Genomic DNA, 21,769 nt, shown 5'->3' on the forward strand with positions numbered 1-21,769 from the left:
CAAATATTTCATGCAATTAGTTTTAATATTTTTGTAAATATGATCATTTGCTTTGCGTTAGATGAAAAGGCATAACTATCAAAATGGCAAGCTTGTTATGTTAGAAGGTAACAAAGTCAGCCTGCGGGTACCACTGAAGCTCTAAATGAACATGTTGATTTTTAATTGCTGCACAAAAGGTTAGCATATTGCTCTTGTAAAATAATAAATCTGAACGTCTAACTGAATTGTCTGAAAATTAGATAAAACAAATTGTTCAGCTAGTTTTTTAGAGTTAGCTGGAATGGCAGATACCGCAGCTTAGCACAAAGACCAGAAACAGCTGTCCCATTAAATTTTCCCCAAGAGTCCTAGTTTTTGTCATTTTTAAATCTGTACAAACACAGTTCGCATAAGTTTTCCTACAAGGCTTTTTTTCTTGTATTTCTACAAAGAACAAAGAACAAAAAACACCCCTAGTAAGGTTGGCTGTTTGCCTAGCTAATGCTAGTGTTGCTAACGGAAAGCTAATGGTATACAGTTGTAGAAGCCTAACCATTTGTTTGTGGCATCATTGGCTGTGTTCGAAACCGCATACTTCTCCTACTACTCCTACTACTCCTACTAACTTTTTGAGTAAGTATGCCAGTTTGAGTAAGCGAGAAGTTCCCGGATGCATACTAGATTTGCCGAAATGTTGGGTATGCATCATGAGGTTACTACTCATACTCAAACTACCCAAGATGCAACGTAACGTGATCTCGCCGATCGTCATTTCCTGTCAAACCGACAGCACAGCCCTTTTACATACAGCCGTTTCGCTTCCTATTCGCCCCATTATACAAAATTTGGCTGCAGTTCAGTTGATTTTGTCTGGGGGCGCTAGCGAGCGAGTGCAGAATGAGATTTTGCCATAGGGTTGGCGCTAATAACTCAAAAAATGTCCCCGCTAGCGGCTGAAACCTTAAAATATTACTGTGATGTAATATTGGGATGTGGATTTATATCAAAAGTACAATAACCTGGGAGTTATATCTTTCTGTTTCCTTACAGGTCTGGCATTTGCGAGTCAGTCTCCGCTAGCATCTAGCTAACGGAATCTGAAGAACGCACGGCTGATTACAACCGGCTGCTTTACGGCACTCGTCCACTGATCCTGAATGAACATTAGCTTCCCGTGCAACCGACCAATCTACAACTGCCAACTGCTGTTCTTTATTTCTATTTTTATTTAGCATCATTTGCCCATGCCTTTTTAACAATTTTTCTACAAACTGCATTTTCTTTACACGAGAACCATTCCCATGGCTTTGTTTGTTCTTGTTCTTGAAATGTTCTTCCTTATGTTCTTTGTTATGTTATTTGGATGTGTATTATATTTGTATATTGTGTATTATATTTCACTGATCCAACTACTTGGATCAGTGATACATGTTGCAATTATCAAATTCATACTATGTCCCATAAAGCACTATTTTTCGGAGTTTGATCAGTTAATATGTTGTATTTTCCATTTCTTTGTTTCTGTTGTCACTTTTTGAACTCTGGACGGACGACTAAACTAGCCAGGTTTTACCAGACCAAATGAATTAATTAAGAAGTAATTAAAAATGAATGGTCTGGCCTGTCAGGCTATGACTAAACAGCATTCAAACACATTATTTTATATTGTGTAGTATATTTCATACACGGTTTTTTACTCGTTGGTAGTTACCATCGTTAACTTATAACATGCTGTGAACGGTTGGCGTCTTTACCCCAACAGTTAACAAGACACTATTTTGTAAGTTCTGTCAACAACAACTAACATTGAAATATGCCATTTCCAAATAATAAGGGTTGAAAAAAAAAATATGACACCCTTTAAACGTGTACAGCCGATGTGATCTGAGATCTCCCAATACCATCTCCAGCTGACAGCTAGCACTACTGCCAAACCAACGTGTACAGCTGACACGAGCTGAAATCTGTAACTATTTGAGCTAACACCTCTCTGCTAGCTCAGCGCTAGGACTGACCATGCCGTAAAGTGATGCCACATGCGTGACGTCACTCGTGATGCAATAATGACAATAAATGTGTATTTTAAAAAAATCTAGTGAGTCTAAAAAAATCAAACCAAGTGCCGTTTGAAAGGATAATTTATCCTGCCTTTAGGAAAATTAAAATGAAAAGATATAAAATATATATAATATAATATATAAAAAATTCTATCCAAAGCAATGGCTGCATCTAAGGTGGATCACATAGTACCACATTCATTCTGACTGCTCTGCACTGCTTCGTTGGCGCCACCCTGGAGTGCAGTACCACCCGGAAAAAGCCGCCAGCTTTCTCTCTACTCATACAATAGAAACTCTCTGCCGACAGTTTGGAGCTAGCTACAACGAAGGTAGGTTCACTTCTTGTTTTCAAAACAAAAGCACCAATTGTATCGTAATGGCTTTCCCTATGATAAAAGGCAACAGGTATTTTATTTTGTGAAATTAACCGGAAGTGCGTTGCTCACTGCGGCTAGCTTTAGTTGCGCAGAATTCGTCGGAACAAAATTGTAAATAGCCGGTATTTTGTCAGATTTTCAACACGTTGTGGATCTAAACGACTACATTCTCACCTGAAAATGTTTCAAATGTTGCTAAAGTTTACAAAGTTTAGAGCTTAAGCGAAATCAGCTTCAGGCTGGCTGATTTCGGCTCGGGCAGGAGCGAGATGCATTGTGGGTAAACACTCTTCATACTGTCTGATCGATGAGTATGCAGTATGCAGAATGGAAGTATGCAGTTTGCAAGTATAGTATGTAGTATGCGGTTTGGTACACAGCCAGTGTCTTTTTTTTAATCTCTTTTCAACTCTTTTTTAATTCTTCATACCCCCCATAGCAAAGCACTGTGGGTTGTATCTCTGCTTGAAAAATGCTACATAAATAAAGTTGATGCCTTTGCTGCCTCGGTCGCAATTTCTATCACGTGTCACTGATTTCAGATTCCCAAATGGCAATATTTCAATTTAAATTGTTGCAACATTTCTATGACTGTACTTTTCCCAATTAATATGTGAAGTTTCTAAATAATTACATTCTGTATTTACAGAGTATCTCACCTTTTTGAGAACAAAAGTTAGAATGCTGTAAAATCTTACTATTTGACACATTCCAAACATGAAAACTCTCTATTCACACCTACTGTCGACAAGCTGAAAACCACCTGAATTCAAAGGGGTTCAACTGGATCGGGATATCAGTCCATATAACACAAGATAAGAGGCGAGCAGTCCTGGAATTATCAAGGCCACTTAAAAGTGAAGTGTGGTCAAAGACGGACGGGACAGCTCTTGCTCTTGCTCCAGGCCAGGTTTGTTGAGAAGGTCATGTGAAAGTGGAATGTGCCTGAGCTGGATGCCTGCCAGGGGCTGTGTTCAGTCAAGAAATGCTTATTTTGTTAAAACAAACTGAAAACTGGATGCCACTTGGGAGAGATTATTTCTCATTGTTTCAATAACAACCAGGTTATTTGAATAATTGGATTTCTGGAGCATGTAATGCTATCTTGCCACAGGACAAAATGTATTTATTTATTTTATTATATGACAGTGTAACGTTACAACACACTTCAAGTGACATAATGAGAAGGCTGAGCTTTCACGTGGACCTGGAACCAACAATTCCCGGGCAATTACTGTTGTACTTTTTGAGATACAGGGGAATGCATTACTCAGAAGGCAGCCGAGTTAGCTACCCCAGCAAGCAACATGCAAAGTAGGGAAATAATGGTGCAGAGTGACAGAAGTGAGGAGCGTCCGAACTACACTGAGACACATGATAAACAAGAGGGTGAAAGAAGCGCACGGACAGGAAAAGCCAATTTACGAAGACAGGCGAAAGGAGCGTAGGCAAACAAAGAGACACATATCTAAGGAGAGGTGAACATGCCCGTCTGAGTGAAAGCAGAGCAAAAAGAGGTGCCTCAGCCTGGAAAAAGCTGCTTCAAGACTCTTTTACTGACAATGCCTCAGCTGCTTTTAAAGCAATATATATAAACAGAATGACAAAGAGCCACGGCAGGGAGTTGCATAACCTTTATCACTGAGTCACAAGTGTTGCAACAAGAAACCAAAAGGTTGTCACGTCGACTGTTAAAAGGAAGACCGAAAGCACGCAGGACAAAGAGGGATGAAGACACGAAGACACGGCACTTAGTCGTGTGAGGCAGCTGCGACTTCACAAAGCGTGGAGGGCAGAAATTATTATGGAGAAGCCATACTGTAGTAGGTGGTTGGAAATCTGATTCAAATCAAATTTGAATGACTTAGCCTATAGGTCCTCAAATCAAATTTAGAACTCAGAGTGTAACGCAGAACACATGATGGCGGGTTCAAACTGCCTGTGATGGCAGAAAAGCCCGCATTCTTGTATTTTCGGTGAAAAATACAAATATTGTTTCCAGAATACGTCCTATTGCTGAATCACTTTGAAAACCACATTTGGTTTAAGGCTAGTGTGCCGCATGTGGATCTGCGATATGGACTCCTTCCATTACTGTCCCATTCTGCCTTGTGACACGGGGCAGATATGCTTGTGCCAGATGTTATAGGTTCGTTTCTGACCCCGGCCCAGTTTTTCTTCGCTATCAGGGAATCTACTAAATTTTCAAGTAGAAATTCCTCGTTTATATGACCGGTTTCCGCAAAATGTAACAGCACTCTCTCTCTCTCCCTCTCCGGAGATAAATGTAATTGTGTTTTCTTAAGAGTAATGCTGCATTTGACAAGCATAACATTCCTCCGTCTCGAGCAGACTGAAGTCAGTCTGAAAGCAACTGAAACCAGTTGAGAAATGAGCGATACTTTGCCCGCGCAGTGCAAGGTGAGCCCACTTCGCAGCCTTTTAGCGAAACGAGAAACGTCCCCTTTTTATTTCTTTTTTTTATTATTTTCTGTTTGCCCTAATCATAGAAAATGACAGGGAGCCCCAGCTAAGCACTCTTTTTTTTAACGGCATAACAAGTCGATAAATTAAGCGTAAAAGAGTAAAAAAATAAAAATATCACATTCCCTTCAGAATATACTGGATTTGAGTAGAATGCAGCAGGAAATAGAAACTCTCAAATACCTAAGAAGTGCCCTCTAACAGTGCGGCCGAGGAGAAGCATACAAACGCTGGCTTTCCCTGATAACTGCCCGCACCCCCACTACTGCTTTGGCGTGAAAGCATCGAGGGGATTCATCATGTAATGTGCAGCTCTTTCACTCCGATTCAGGAATGGAAAATGCTCCGTGAGTCACGGTGTGTTTGCCACTGCCACAGAAGCTAATGCAGACGTCTTTGCAATGCCTGAAAATCACACGAATCGTGAAAGATTTGCCCCTCCAAAAGATCAACTTTGAGAGACAAGCTGGAGGTTTTTTTTCTTATCAGGTGTGAACATAAAAAAAAGTCAGATAAGGGGCAATGACGGGGGCGGAGGACGCTTCAGCGGCACGAAGCCTGTTTCAAGTTCAGTGTGGTTGGAGCAGAAAATCGAGGAGTGGGGTTTTGTGTTGTGTGCTATATGCCTGCTGGCAGCCCTTCTGGCTGAGATTCACAAATGCTTTTTTTGGCCACTTTCAGATGGCTCCAAAGCAAACAGTAAGGCTTCTGCATACAGACCTTAAAACATGTGTGTCAGCCCATTCGGTCAACAGACAGCACCGCGCTGGCAAAATAGCCAGAAAGGGTAATTAACTTTCATCTCAAACCGATTATGAAAATAAGGATTTGGAATTTTCGTTGAGGAATTAGCCGTTTTTGTAAAAGCCCCTATTAAAAATTTGAGCGCTTCCTTTTTAAATCAAGAAATGGTACCTCTGGTGTGTTTAAATGACCCGATTACCATTATAGCATCTTTGACGGCTACAATAACAGGTATAAATCACTTCAAAAGTCTGTGCGGCACCAGAAGCAATGCAGTTGCAAATTAAATATACTGGTTGCTCCAATGCAAACAACTCTGATCAGGCTAGACCAGGTTTAAAAAACTTCATTTAATATTTCAAGAAAAATGAATAACAGAAAGGTGAAGAACTATATATGCATATACATACAAATATATATATATGTATATATAAATTAGGGCTGGGCGAGTTAACTCGTTATTATCACGTTAACTCGTCGATTATTTAACGTTGATAAATATTTTATCGCGCATTAGCGCAGGTTTTATTATTTCTTTTATTATTGTAAAAGTCTGTTGCTCACAGGCTTTTATTTTGTAAAAGTCTGTTGCTGTCTGCTGTCATCTGTAATCACTGCCGAGTTGAATTGTCTTATCCCCGTAGTAGTTCCAGTCTAAAATATCACTTAAAGGCAAAACACCCAATTGATTCCAGCAAGTCATTCAACGATACGGACAGTGGAGCGAGGCTTCTACATAAAAATGCTGATGTTAAAAGTGTGTTTGCACAACAAATGTTATGGCACTTTCATTCATATGGCAGCACATTTAAAATAAAACTAAATGCTAAAGGCTATACGCTACTTTTGAATTAATTTTTAGATTTTGCGTACAAATGCGATTAATTGTGATTAATCAGCTTAAAAATTTTAATCGTTGCCCAGCCCTAACATATATCTATATCTATACATATATATATTGTCCATTGTATTGGTTTGCATTGTGTATTTAAAACACCTTTCCTTGCCACTTCAAGTCACTTCAGCAGGCATAGTGAATAGTTGGGATTCGTACATTAGAAGCACATTTGCTGTAGTTTTATTTTATGTTATAATTTCTAAATCAATGTAGAAACAAAAGGTTTATCCAGCATGAGACAAGCCCAGATCTTGCAAAGATCAAATGACATCACAACCACACCAAATGGCGGACAACGCAGCAGCTTGTTGGGCTCTCCATCTCCAGGAGGTTGGAAATCTTTACCCCCTCATTGTGGGAGACCGTTTCGCTGAAGAATACGGTTCAACTGGTGTTGGAAACTCTGGAAGTTCGCCGGCTCGAGACTGCACAGCATGGACAAATATGAGCCGTGGTCCGCTCGACCGCCTCAGAGCAGAGGAGCTTGGATTACAACAAATACGCAGAAAGAGCAACTTTGTTCCTTATCAGGGCACAATTAGAACGTAAAATATTCAATAGGAAATTGCAGAGTGGGGTTGCTTTGTTTGTTTGGTTCTATGAGGTCCTTATCCATAATCTGAGTCTCTGATGCGTACACACATCCACTGTAACATGGTGAAAGTCAGAGCACTTGGCAAAAAAAAAGAAAAAAGAAAACTTGATTTAGAGTCGACTGTAAGATGAAATATAGCGGAGCCACTTGTGTGTTTCTTTCCACATTTATTCAGCTCTGGTCATCTTTCAAAGGTCAAGGTTGGATTCAGAAGTGAGGTTTTTCTTTAAAACATTGTTTATATCTTTGCCAGGCTCGTCTGTCACTCTGAATGACAGGTCCCACATAAACGGGGCCCCGGCGGTCACAAGTGGGAGATGATGAGCGTTTGATGAAAATGGCTCTTGGTGGGATTTGTTATGGCCGATGTTCACTTGCTGGGTTCGACCTCCAAGACGCATGTGAGGTCATTATTTCCACTTAATGTTTTTTTTTTTTTTTTTAACTTTGGTCTCCGTGTTATTCTAATGCCTCAGCAACTGACTCTAATCTAATGACTCTGCTCCCAAGTATCCAGGTATTATCATCAGAAAATATACAATCACAACATTCCTTCTGAACGATTAAGGTTCTGTTTATTTTAAAGGAGGCAGGAGGAATTTGAGCCCCGTTGGCAGGATGGGGGCAACGTGCCGAAGTATATATTGGGGGGGATTTTTTACAGACACTTAACTCCAATTAACCCTCATTCTCCTATTTGCCTGTAATCACATTAGCCTGTGGTATTCGACTTTGTTGTCGTGTCCTACTGCTACATGCCCAGAGAGCAGTGAGACAGTGCAAGAACAAGCTTCTCCTTGTGTGTGCTGGATCTCCCAGTTCGCCCCAGAAGTATACTGTGGTGTCCTCTCTTTGTAGTTTTTTTATTTCCTCACACTCAGATATCTCCCTTTGCCCCCCCCCCCAGGCTCTCCCTTTAGCCCTCTCACTCTGCTCCCTTGCCCGCATATCTGAGTTTTGCCCTCGGGCTACGTCCAGCTCCAGACAACGCCTGATTCATGCCCTCAGCTGGCTGCTGTCGTCACCTGAATCTACAGTAAAACAGGTTCGGGCTTGGGGGGGGGGGGGGTTCAAGGAATTCTAGTCTGTATGAGAAAAAATAAAATAAAGGGATTCTCTTTCAAAAAAAAAGAAAAAATATCAAAAATGGTTTTTGCAATCCTAACATTTCCCACCCATTTCCGACACTCTCGGAACACAGCGAGAGTTTCCTCTGTGTCAAAATGATGTCAAATGATTTCTTTGGTTTGGTTAGTGTTGAAACAGAGGCTTGATTCTGTGCCTTTTTCTTTCCCCTCTGTCGCGTAAAAAACACATTCCAGCTGTCGAATGTGGTCACTCGTGTCGTAATGTATGAAACAGTTTCGTACTACCTGCCTGTCCCCTAAAGCAGTTATAGGTGACACAGCTCACTTTTGCAAAGTAAAAAAACCCTATGCCTCAAAAGGGTGCCTGTTGGGCTGTCACTCACTCTGACACATGTGTTACATATTTGGTCGAACTCACACACGAAAACGATGATGCACGGAATTTGTAGGCTTAAAAATGATGTTACTTTGGTTTGAAAGTGCTCCCCTGTCTTTGTAAAACAAAGTGCTCTATTTATTTTCAAAGCAGTGACTACAATTTGGATAAAGATATCATTCAAAGTAGGTTGTGATCTTTACATTTGTTACAATTGTTGTTTTTTTTATTTATTGCAAATATATTAAATTTTTGTAATTTTCCTTAAAATGTTCAGGCACTTTTCAATGAGCATTTTCAAATGAGCCATTTATCAAAGAAAGTACCCTTCATTAAAACTGCCCTTTTTTTTCAAAGAAGTAAAGTTTCAGATTACATTTTGATAAAACTCTTAACAATGTAAATTTAGTGAGAAAAAAACTAATATTTCCAAACATTTCACCTAAAACCTAGTAATCAGGGGAAATGAAGTAAAAAGAAAAAGTTAGCTAAATGCTATTAAGTTAACAAGAAGAAGGCTATGAAATAATTTGTAGAAATAATTAAGGTAATGTAGGTTAACGGAAAACTGTTGAAATAGATAAGAAAAAAAATCGATGGCCTAAAAATGATCAGTTAAACTATTAATATAGTTTGCTAAATAAGAAACTTACTAAAAGTGTGAAAGAAAAATGCTAAGAGTACTAGCTTAAATCTTGAAAGTATGCTTCAAGTAAGCTGAATTTACAACTATTTTAACACTTTAAATAGCTTGAAAAAAAGGGATTAAAGGGCTTTTAAAACAGCAAGAAAGTTGTGTTAAACAGCTGAAAAAGCAAGGAATGCATGACTGAAACAACACTTAATGTTTTAGAAGTTAACCTCAACCCTAACCAAAATGATTTATCCTTCACCTTTTTTTTATTATGTGTAAAGAAGGCATACTTTATACGCTAAAACAAATTCGTGTTACTTCGAAACTAATTAAATTGCCTTTATGTGGACCATAATGAGTTCCCTGTAAGTCCCTGAAGATGAGCTCATCTGATCTGATGGGGACTGTGTTAAACGAGGTCTTTGATAGAAGTGTTTGGGAACTTTGTGTATTTTCTCTTAGCTCAGTATAGATCTGACCTTTGACCCGTCTGCTCTTCAGTGGCTGCGATGAAATCAGTCGAGTAACATTCTTGAAATGAATAGTGTGGGTGGGAAAAAAAAAGCTACAGCAAAATCCAGACTATTGCTGAACATTCACTGTGAATGTATTCAGAAAATGAAATGTTGGAGGCCATACATTGATGGAGAGGTGTGCGTAGCTGTTCTCTGTATGCTGTAATGTTGCCCATTAATCACATCCATCGGCAGCGACGGTCCAGGATTTGGTGAAACCCGTAAATAAAACAACTTTGCAAATTGAGTGCGTTCGGGGGCACCTTTTCCTGGCCACAAAGCTTTTGATCATGGAGATGTCATTATTTCCAAGGAGCTTGGTGTGTTTACCTGTGAGAGGCAGCGGAGGACTTCACACCTATTAAAGTAATGGCACAACCTTAAAAAAAACAAAAAAAAAAAACAGAGACAAACATTTCTGTTTTTCCTCAGATTAATGAAAGGTACAGCTGTAACTCACAGCTGCTGTTAGCGGCTTTTTGCCTGAAAAGGAAGAGCCAGTGGCATATAGCTCAGACCGTAAACTGGTATTTACACAGAATTTTTCAAACAACCCCAGAGAGAGGGGTTCTCAAAGTGCTCACTTTTATTGTGCTATTAAAAGCATTGTAATAATCATAATGTGTGCGCAACCTTTTATTTATTGTCTCCTGCGGGCCACCTTTTACAATCATCATCCCTGTTTTAAAAAACTGCCTCGGAAGGATTTTGTCACCCGAAAGGCTGACAAGACAAGACAAGCACAAGGTCGGGGAGAGAAAACGCCGAACAAATGGCAGTGAACTAGAAAGAAACACGGCAGAGATGAATAATGCATGCATGAAGGGTTTATCTAATGGTACTCTTAAAAGTTTTAAAAGTTCATCTTTCAGCTAAAGATGCTCTCGGCTAAAAAGCCTCTTTTTTTCCCCAACTTACAGCCAGTCATCCTCCAAACTCAGCGTGAGAGAGACGCTGATTGGAGTAATTATGTTTGCCGTGATTACTTATCTTAATGGTTACTCATCACAATATGAGACATGAATCACAATGATTCCAAGTTGTGACATTTTGGAAGTTGTGACATTTTGGAAGTTGTGACATTTTGGAGCAGATACATTCTACTCCTCAACGGAGACAAAGACGCACAAACTCTCCAAACCCCCGTGCGCACACACACTCAATCTGAAGAGGAACACTTACCATCTTAAGACACTTGGTGGTCGCCGCAGGGTCAGAGAGGAACAGAGGCGCTGAGAGAGCGAAGAGCACGACCTCACGGCGTTACGCTCACATCGCAGCCTGGCTCCCAGACGCAAGGACGAGACCGACGGGGCTCGTTAACTTGAAAGCGCGGATGGAGGGCGGCGGGCTTGCTGTCCCGTGTCAAGAGGAAGCTGCAGGCACCAGTCGCTTAGGCCGTGGAGAAACAGCCAGAGTAGGGAAAACGAGGCAGACCGAAAAAAAAAAAAGCAGAGAGAGTTTCAAAAACGCCAGCAGTTTCTTCTTCCTCTTACTCCTGGCTTTCTTCGGTGTAACTTAACCCCCGGAGGAGCCCCAGCGAGGCAGACGCACAGAACCAGTTCCAGACCTGTCTTACTCCAGCGGCTGCCTCTCCCCCTTCTCTCTCACTTTTCTCTGTTTTTTGGTATCATTTAACTCTTGATTCCGCGGCCCAGGCGATGAGCTCACCGCAGGCTCAGGTTTCAGCTCCTTTGCTGGAATGCGAGGGCAGCCGCTCACAGAGGCAGAGGTGCTGAGGGGGTCAAAGGCTACCGGGGCAGTTTGGAGGAGACGGAGACGACAGGGGTATCTGTCATCTGGGGGAGTACAAGTGGAGGGATATCTGAGGGGCCTGGAGTGCCGAGAACAAAACAGGAGTTACAGGGGTCACGGGTTACGGATGTTGCAGGGCCAGGCAACATTTGACAGCTCTGGAGGCTATGGACTAGAGGACACTTACATTTACACGCTCAAATACACACACAAACACGGACAACCACCCCCAAGTGCCAGATTTACCGCTCACTTAAAGAGTGGGGTGTATTCCTCAGGGAGAGAAGCCTTTTTTTCCTTTTGTTGAGCTGCCGTTTCCGCAGTTTTAGTAGACTTGGATCAGGGATAAGAATTCTCCACTTGGATTAAATAATTAAAGAGTGTCACCATAGCCACGGGAATTATAATAGTTTCATTTGCATAAGGCAACTGTAGTATGTATTTGTGATATTATATTGAATGGTAATTAGGGTAATGCCCTAGAACAAGTATAATACTCAAGACTAAGAGTAAGAAAGGTAATAGATGACTCTGGGTTAATGAGCTTAAAAAACTTGAATAGCTTAAGGAAAGTTATGTAGACCCAGATACTGTATAGCATTTATAAAAAAGCTATTATAACATAAAAATGGAGTCAGACAGAACGTGCAGCATGAGCGCTATCCCTGCCCTTGGTTGTCTTGACCAAATGTGAAGGAAAACCCAGTGAATTCTGAAATGTTACCCCAAACTCTATACCCGCAAACTCTTCCCTGATGGATCAAACTGGTCTCGCTCCCCCCCAATTATTTTTAACAGTATTTCAAACTCTGCCTTTAGGAGATCCTGAGGTCGTAAAATGTCCCCAGACACATTATTTCTAAGCATTTCTAAGTCACAAACGCATCATAAGTAAGATCTCAATGGCTTGGCTGAACTCTCAGGGATTTTTCCAAAGCTAGTTTGGTTCTTATACCGCTGCTCGTATCAGTTATCCAACTCATTTTCTTCAGGCGTTGCACAAAGCACACTTGGACCACTGCTCTTCTTGTTTGGAAAAAAGTTGCAATGTGAACTCTAACATGCTAATGGCAGTAGCCATTGGCAGCTGATTTGGCTCCCCAAAGTTAAAAAAAGAAAAAAGAAAGGTTTAAGTCCTTTGATTGATTTTTAAAGCTTCTGATTCCTTCGGCTTAGACTACAGAACCGCACTTATGAACCTGTGTTTCCAGCGTGAGCCCTTAAATACCCAGATGCTGTCTCAACACAGTACTTTGAAGACTTTTGGTGATCCACCTTGCTCCATTGAGGCTTTTAAATCGTGAGGCAAAAAAATTGGTAAAAAATCACCTTTTTAAAAAAAAAAAGGAATTGAGTTTTCTAGCTTATTTTGGCTTAGAAAAAAATAGCTTTGTCAAATTGTTTCAAATATTTTTTTACAAAATAAAATCCTGCCTCTTCTAAATCAGTGACAATTTTGTATCTGTCATATTATTTTTTCATTTACTAGACTACTGGACTTAGCTACACCTTTATCTTACAAGTATTACAGGTATTAAAAGAAATTCTGATCGATTGACTCATTGATTGATTTGGTCAATATAAAACAGTGATATAACTAAAACAACTGCATAGCCTGCCTTTATTATTGAAAGAAATAGCCTGATGAGCTAATACATAAAGTATGTGTCAAGAAAATCAGCAAAGTAAACAAAAACATCAGGTGATATTTCTTAGTGGTCATTATACATTGAAAACGCTCCACAGTCTGAACAAAACGACCAACACAGCAAAACGAAAACTCATTTTTCATGAAGTGCAATGTGCATAACAAAGAAAAATAGACCACTTTTATCTTATCAATTCAATAAAATAACTTGTTGCACAGTATCTTTGCTTGTGTTTCACAATAAAGAATAGGAGTGTTTCTGTCCAATTAAACTCAAGAGGGAATTCTGTTTTTGATATGGTGCTGAAAGTGTTCCATGTGTTGTAATAGCTAGCCAAGCTAATAGTTTGTTAGCCTGTTTGCTACTTTGTTTATTTAACTTTCTGACACACAGCACAGTCTCTTTCCACGGTCCAGAAGGTAAACATTTTCAGTGAGCTCGAAGCAAATCTCAAGTATTTATGTAAGCTGTTCCACATTTTTCTTTTGAGGCATTGAAATAAAGTATTGTTAATTCTAGGTAAATAAAGGCTTTGGCCTCTATTTGAGGAAATATAGTAAGTTTGATTTGAAAAAATCTTCTAAAAATGTTGTTTTTAATATGTCTGATATAGAAATGTGGTGGATGCTGACAAATGTTGAAAGATTGAAAAATGTTGGATATATATATATATATATGTGGCAATGTAACTATAGAAGACGTGACAGGTAAGCACCTATAATCTTAATCTTAAGCCACTGATATTACATATTTAAAACATTATCATAAAACATTTCAACGACTGGATGATTTTGATAGTGTTTTCTGGAGGTGTAAAATATTTGCTTTTAAAACTTATTGTCGACCGCCATTTGTTCAGCATTTTTAAATTAAACTGTCTCCCATCTTTACAAGCTACTAAGTAATGTATCTAGTTTCTGTGTTGGATCCGGATAATCAATAGTCTTCAGGCTAAGAATTTGTACAGTCTCACCCCATGATCAGCCACAATCTTCCAGGGTGAGCCGCCAGAAAAAAGTAGAGTGCTGCCATGTTGCCTGCCAAATTTTAAATGATTCTGCTTCTAGTAAAATCCTCAAAATGTTCTGTTGCTGGCTAAGTAAATACAAGAGGGGTTGAGTGAGGTACTCAATGTATTACAAACAGTATTAAAATATCTGCCCTCTTCAGTTTCGAAAAAGTAGACAGTATAGAAAAGAAAAAGACAGCAACACTTTTTTAGAAAAGCCACAAAAGATGCTACTTTAAGAATATTTTCATTGCTATACTGTCATGTCACCCTAGCATCTGAACTGTAGACCCTGTCCAATCCCTTTTTTTTTTAAGAGTATTATCCTGTCAATGGTGGTGCATATTAGCACGGCACTGCTAATGTAGCTAACGTTAGTGTTTGTTCAGACCGTGCATCTCTACAGGTCAGAGCTTTATTGAAACTGATACTATTGCACAATGGAATTTAGCCAACTTTAAGAGCGATTCAGAGCCCATTTGTGTTAGTTTTTGGAATATTACGAAGTACGTTCTGGCAGTTGCTATGTTTTAATTACAGCTCGTCATCTGGATTGGTGGAATGTCTACCAAGTGGAAAGCGACGTACAGCTCGGCAGAGAAAAAGTTTTTAAGCACCAACTCTTACTTGCACGTACATTTGCTCACTGTAAACATTCACTTAAGATTAACTTACATTCATGCGTTGTCTCAGTTTTATCTTCTATCTAGATATAGGCTTTAACTAGGGAGTTGGCTGGAAGGTCTGAATGTCTGAGTCAATGTTTCAGACCTTTACATTCACATATGCAGCCCATCCAGAGGACAGTGTTGAGAGTCCTTGGTTTAAGGGATAGTTACTTCTAAGCTTTATCATTATCATTGCATGGTGAAGCTAAAGCTTGGTCTGAGTTGAAAAGTTTTCAGAATTGCTCATTTCTTATTCAACAAACCATATTTCGCATCTTTGTTATTTGAGTGCAATGACCACTTCATTTGCCCGAGGACCATTATTTTTCCAGCTGTTCTCCGACATTTAAACATACGCTGCAAGAGCTCAAGTCACTCCTTGTTCGGGTTAGAATGACACATGGTGAACCTTTCAGTTTGTTTTCAATTTCAAATGAATGATCATGATTCCTCATGGCATTTTGGCCATACTGTACAGTAAATGTTCGCTTTACCACAACTTAAACCGCAGAAATATTTTTTCGGGGAAGTCAAAGAGCACATGCACACTATGAGTTAGCGTAGCCTTAATTGTTTGCATTAACACTTTTGAATATATTTTTGCATTTCTGTAACGTAAAAACTCAAAAAAATGCAAAAATGTGAATTTCCTAGGTTATGACCTCACTTTGTACACCACTGCATATGGAAGTGCTAAACTGTTAACAGTTACTGACACCTGTTCTATGGTGCATTTGCATTCACCTCCATGGAGCCATGCAGGTACACTCTGTGCTAATTATATGGTGTTTGTGCCACCTGTAGTGAAGCAGAGGTGTGAGGAGGGGTGCTAATTCCCACTGATGGATAACTTGACATATCAAGCCAGCTATGAAAAAAAAAAACTAAAAAGAAAAGAAAAGAAAAGCAGAGACCAAAGTGATCCTTTTACAGATGTCATCGTCAAAACGACTTTCCGGGGTAACAAATGAACTATGGCTCGCTGAGGTTGCCTGGCGTTTTATTTTTGTTTTTCTCCTTCCTCTACCCTTCGCTTACCCCAGCCTCACCCAACCCCTGCTGCTCCAGCCACTGGGAATGTGTGGTCTTTATTAACAAGAGGAAGTGAGCGCTGCAGGCCCAACATCTCAGGTGTCTTGATCCTTTTTCCCCTTGTGGCACTTCTCACAAGCGGGGCCAGCTAATCGCTCGCACTGATAGCAGGGTCCTGCCTGGTTCCTGGAGAAAGAGGCTGTGCGCCTCTCCCCCCTGCCCTCCTGATTTGTGCATGCTAGGGAGTTAGCTTGCATACCGTTTGTGCAGATGAGTGTCGAAGCGGGCACACCCTCTGTGGGCCCGTTCCCATGGGAACAGCAGTGATAGCGAACAGCTTGTTTTTTGTGGGGTTTTTTTGGCAGTGTTGCCACTGTTGGAATTCTGACAGGCACTGGGGTAGTCTGATATGCAAAATCACTGCCAGGTAGGCCTTATGTGAAAAGAATGTTTTCACTTTGATTTTTCTCCTGTGTGTTTTTACATCCTCGCCGGGCTTTTTGGTCACATGGCTTTAGTGGAATTCCATGTTTTTCACCCTTGTTGATCAAATGAAGTTTATGTTTCAGAGCGTGCTCTGTGCCACAAGCTGACAGCCTGAACTTGTTCGTGAGGGTTCACAATCCTCAGGGAGCTCACGAGATCAGTTTTAGTCCAATGACTTTAGGTTAGTGTTACATGTCTGTGCATGCCTGGCCGGCAGACACTTGGCTTTGGTTCTGACCTTTCAGTGTCTCAAAAGGAATTCCACACTAGCTAAACGGGAAAATACGTTTTTAAAAACCCTCCCCTTCCCATAAGATTCAAAATGATAATATCACAGCATGGGTTAAATGACTTCATTTGCATATTTGTGATGGGGGGGGGGGCTGTGCAACTTTTCCTAAAAGAAATCGCCCTGAGAAAGAAGTTTTCAAACTCGTTTGCATCAGTCGGTCAGATTTTAATCTTTAGCTGGGATCAAAACCAAAATACGCTGTTGTCGTTTTTTGACTTCAAACTATAAGATTCATGCTGGACAAACAAAAAAATCCGTTCCCATTTGTATCCAGGAGCAAAGAGCAAATGTCCCCCACCGCCCTTCATACATCAAACAGAACCCCAAACCTATGTACACACACACGATAATGTATCTTTTTTTTTTTGCTTTCACTAGTGTTAGACACACACAGAGTGGGGCGAACTTGAAATTAAATTAAAGCGTGCGTGTTTACTATGCAAACGACCACCTCACTTTATGGTGTTTGGATTCCTGAATGAAAACATTCTCTCAGAAATCCTTGCGCCAGGCTTCTTGCTGAGAAAGCGAGCAGCGCGGAGAGCAACAAACGCCGACCGCTCGCCTGGGACGGCGGGGGTAATTACATCATTTGGAGATGGAATGAAAGCACTTTACAAGCGAAAGAAAGTGAAATGCTTTATTGCTCGCGGAATTGCCAATTAAAAAGCAACACCTGGACCACAGAGGCTCAGCTGAAACAGCCCGCTCCCCTGTGACAGGGCTGAAACCAGTCGTCCCCCGTTCTGCTGAAACCCCCCCAGAGAATGATTTTTTCTTTCTGTCTTTGTTCCCCTTTTCACTCCAGCCTTATTAAAAAAAGTTGCAGACAATGCACCTTCACATCGGCTCACACAGACCATATGTCACCAATGATGTGCTCTTAAGTGTATTAATAAAGTCCATTTCCTGGGTAGGGGATATGGCACGGCTACAAGGTAAACCTGGACAGGGCATGCTACTGAGAAAGAAAACAGTGGTGATTCTCTCCAGCACCCACTCTACAGTAGGTACCCCCCATCTGACACGTACACACACACACACATCTTGGCTAGTGGAGCCCCCAGATGTTTTCCAAGCGCCGGCCTGTTTCCCCCCAAGTGGAAGAAACAGAACAAACTGAGCAAACAGAAAGCTTTAGAAAAGAAAAATGTCTTTCATATTCCTCCAGAGCACAAACAGACCACACTCAGTGGTATACAAGGGACTCTTGTCTTCTACTACCTTGTCACCTCCTCAGATGAATAGAATTAGTTCAAGGCTCCCCTTTCATTAAGCGAGCCACGCTTCCATTTTCCATCAACAGTCATGTTAACAGCTCTGTAGAGCTCTCTATGGCTGTGCTGTCCTTTGAGGAACGGAAATGCCAAAGTGCCGCTGTTTGGCAAGAATAATAGAGGAGAGCAAGTTTGCACTCTTACATTAATTAGAACTAGATGAAAAGCTAAAACTGATGAGAACACTCTCAGACCGGCTGGCTTTTGGTCATTAAACAAAGTATTGGACGTGCAAAAGTGACTAGACTGATTTTAAAGGGAAACCTCTCAATATTTGTTGAAAAAAAAAAATGTGTCCAACAATGTTTCGAGTTGAGCACGTGTGCCACACAGTCACACAGAGTCAATCGGAAACGATTAACCTCTGAGAACCATGAATGTTTCTGCATGTCTGAAGAAGCCAAAAGCACCTGCCAGAACGCACATGCACACGTGCACCTAATGTACACTCCGGGTGCGCACTCACACACTTGTCATACATACATGCATTTATTGGCATTTTACATCACTTACCTCTTGCGTCTCAACTATTTTGAGATGGAGTCGTATACATCGGGAACCATGACCGTTAGAAATGTCTTTGTAGTTCATCCAGATTTTTAAGTCTGGACAAAAGTGTTGAACTGACCTATTAGCATGGCTAAAGACATAGAAATGGATGCAAAAATAAACGAGGGAGAAACTTTTCTACTTTGCCAACGCAACCTTTTCTCCCCCACCTTTGTCCTGTTCGGTAACCTGTACAGTAGCCGAGCAACACGCTTAACACACCCCTGCTTCTGGAGTTCCCACTCTGGCCGGCCACAAACTGTTACGCCCACAGAAGTGATTAACATCAGCCCACATAGCCGTGGCGGCACCGTTGACAGCGATGCTGACAGGCAGCACCATGGTGACGGCAGTCGCAGGCACACATTTGTGGTGTCAGAAAGGAGACCTTATTTACTTTGCAAATGTCTTTACCAGCGGCGCTGGCTTATTACTTTCGAGCCTGACTGACATAGTCTTATGGAAAATAAATTGGGAGAAGCACACTTGAATCATGGTATATCACTTATGATGCTGCTTTTTGTCCCCGAGGAGAGGCACGAAGGGAGATGGATACTCAATGATAAGATGTATTGTCATGGATGAGAGTGAAAGGGATGAGTGAAACCCTGAATAGGGCTCATAGCCTCTTTGTAGCTGCAGTCAAAGTGCCTCTCGCAAAATCAGAGCCAGTAGCCGGGTATAATGCACCTCTTATGTCCAAATAATGGCTGCTGTGCGTTGCACATCCTCATAAGATTCTGGCAACAGACTTTACCAAGTCCAATGTTACCACTTGTCAACCTTGCCTACATTTCAGGGGTTTCTACAAAGGAGAAATGTCACGTTTCCCCTTTTGCACATTCTCTTTCATTAAATGCTGCTGGTGGAAGAAGGGAGTTCTTTCATGTGTGCTTTACATCAGAGTATTTATACAGTGACTGGTTAAAGGCTATTCCTGTGCTCAGCTTTATAACACTGAGAAGAATGGTCTTAGCTGCAACACAACAATTGGAAGGGGAGCTTATCTTTTGATGAGCCATGTGAGAACTCTATTGCCGGGATGACACACAAGCAGCTGACTTTAGAATCATACCCTGAAATCTAGCCTCAGGGCCAGTGAACTCACCGTGCCATATTTCCATCATACTTAAGCAGCCGGATGAACGGATGGCATGGTGATTACTTAGGCAAATGAAGGAACATACACACAGTATATGAACACGTAAAGCTACGATTAACGGCACGTCTAAATTCTAAATGATGAAACTCCACCCGCACCATCCATTTATCAGAGATAAAGTTGCTCGCAGTGGCGAGTCGTTATATTTTTTCGGACCTCTGAAACTGCAGATATATCATCAACATATAAGCCTCTCCTCACAGAAGAGAACAAACAACTAGAGTGACCTGAGGCTTCATGTCCTGATACATTATCCCTGCACTCTGAATGTGCCTGGCACTAATGCCCCACCTGTAGAGCTGCAGTCTGTGCCAGCAGACTCAGGAGTAATGCCCATTTTGACTTGCTGAAATATTCATTGGTGCACCTTGGGTGCACCAGATGAGCTGCATAGTGTGTGAGATAAGGATACGGCACCAGTGCTCGTCTTATCCCCTTGAAAATGCAGGCTAATCACAGTGAATCGTTTAAGGTTTAGTAGTTTCCTTTTTATATAACAGACGAAAGAGGTGATTATGTGTGCTGAAAGATTAGCATCCACTGGCTCCTTATCTACCCTTTTTAGTTTTTGTGACCTCTCCTTCTTTTTAATTTAGATATATGTAACAAAACAGAGCAATTTTCAAAAGATTGTAGTTAATCCTTGAAGAGAATCTGAACAATCAGAGCAAGGGTGTCTTGATATGGCACAGATTATTTTTCTTTGAGGGAAAGGTCATCCCTTTTTTGTCGTGCTTGCCATAATGCTTGTCTGCAATAATGCTGTCACACTGACCTAGTCCACTGCTGAGTTCCAGGAAGAAGAATCGATATTTTATGAAAGGGGCAGAGACCACAGGCTCCCTGACATGTGTTTGGTCGGCCAAACACATGTCCAAGACATCACAAGCTGGCTAAGGCTCCATCAAATAGCAAACTCTTACTTCGTTTCCAGAATGTTGTTTGGAGAAATTTCAAATAAATACCCTTTAACTGAGGAGTAAATGTTGGGGGCATATAAAAACAGCTGTTGAGCTTAACATAGACTTGGATTTTTGCTTCCTCGTCAGATCAACACAGAGGCGACAGCACCAAAACCGGAGCTACATTCACCTTAAACAGACGCAACTATAAACAGAAGTTTCTGGAAGCCATTTTCAGCTTTATGACAAATATGTGTTTGTAGCAAAACGTTGGAGCTAATAAAACATTCAAAAACCTTCTCATTCGTTGAGATTAAAGCAGTGCAGAAAAGAGGGAAGGCATCAGATTAGATGTTGCAGATTATATATTTGGTCTAGCAGATTTGTAATAAGGAACAGTATATAGCTATAGGAGGTTGTCCTTCACCCAAAAACACCCCCATGAGTCATTTGTTTAAGCCCACAGTAAAGACCTTTAATTACGTTTGAATGTAACGTATGTTTTGAAATGTCAAGATTGTGTCTATTGAGGTGGTTTTGATGTGTGGTACAAAGTATGTATTTTTGTCCAAATCCCCCTTTTTTTTCTTCCTTTGAACCCTAACAAAATAGTTTTGATTTTTATCTCTCCTCAGTGAAGTGACAAAGTGCTTCAGTTAAGTGGTTTCATGTAATTGACTGGAATGAAAAAATGGTTGCCGTGATTGGTTGTCATGCTGATTCTACAGGCGGGGCATTAGCATGCAGTGATAATGTATCAGGACATTCACGCTAAGGTCACTCTAGCCACAAAATAAAGCCTAAGCAGCATGTTTTACTCTAGTCATTATCTATTTGCTTTTTCAGTTGTGACCTATGAGCGATTGACGACCTATCCAGGGGGGAATACTACCTCTCATCCATTGGTAGCAAAAATTGGCTCATGCCCCACTGAATGTTTTTGATTTTGTTTTAATAAATCCCTCTAGCCCAGTTACAATTCAAATTTTTTCACACGCTGCTGCTATGTCAGGAATCCTTGCCGTCAGACCGGAAACTTATTAGAGTGCAGCTTTGGTCAGAACCCATCACAATCTGTAAGGGTTTTTGAGTAGAGCGTCTCAGTTCATTTGAGTATTTGAAAACATACTAGTCTTCCAAACTCTAAAGTTCACAAGTTTCGATGCCTAAACCTGACATAACCACAATATTTTAATAAACATGGGTACACCTGTTAAGACAAGGTGATTCAATCT

The 21,769-nt window shown here is 40.8% G+C and overlaps 1 protein-coding gene across 1 annotated transcript in view; it reads right to left on the reverse strand.

Moving 5' to 3' along the window:
* The window catches only part of flrt2 (fibronectin leucine rich transmembrane protein 2), a 51,913-nt gene extending 40,476 nt beyond the window's left edge, over positions 1–11,437 (reverse strand). The window contains exon 1 of the mRNA XM_075458698.1: positions 10,936–11,437. The gene's annotated coding sequence lies outside the window, so the exon portion shown is untranslated. The remainder of the gene's footprint in view (positions 1–10,935) is intronic.
* Between the last annotated feature and the right edge of the window lie 10,332 nt (positions 11,438–21,769).

Source organism: Odontesthes bonariensis, chromosome 24, assembly GCF_027942865.1.
Source record: "Odontesthes bonariensis isolate fOdoBon6 chromosome 24, fOdoBon6.hap1, whole genome shotgun sequence".
Lineage (NCBI taxonomy): Eukaryota > Metazoa > Chordata > Actinopteri > Atheriniformes > Atherinopsidae > Odontesthes > Odontesthes bonariensis.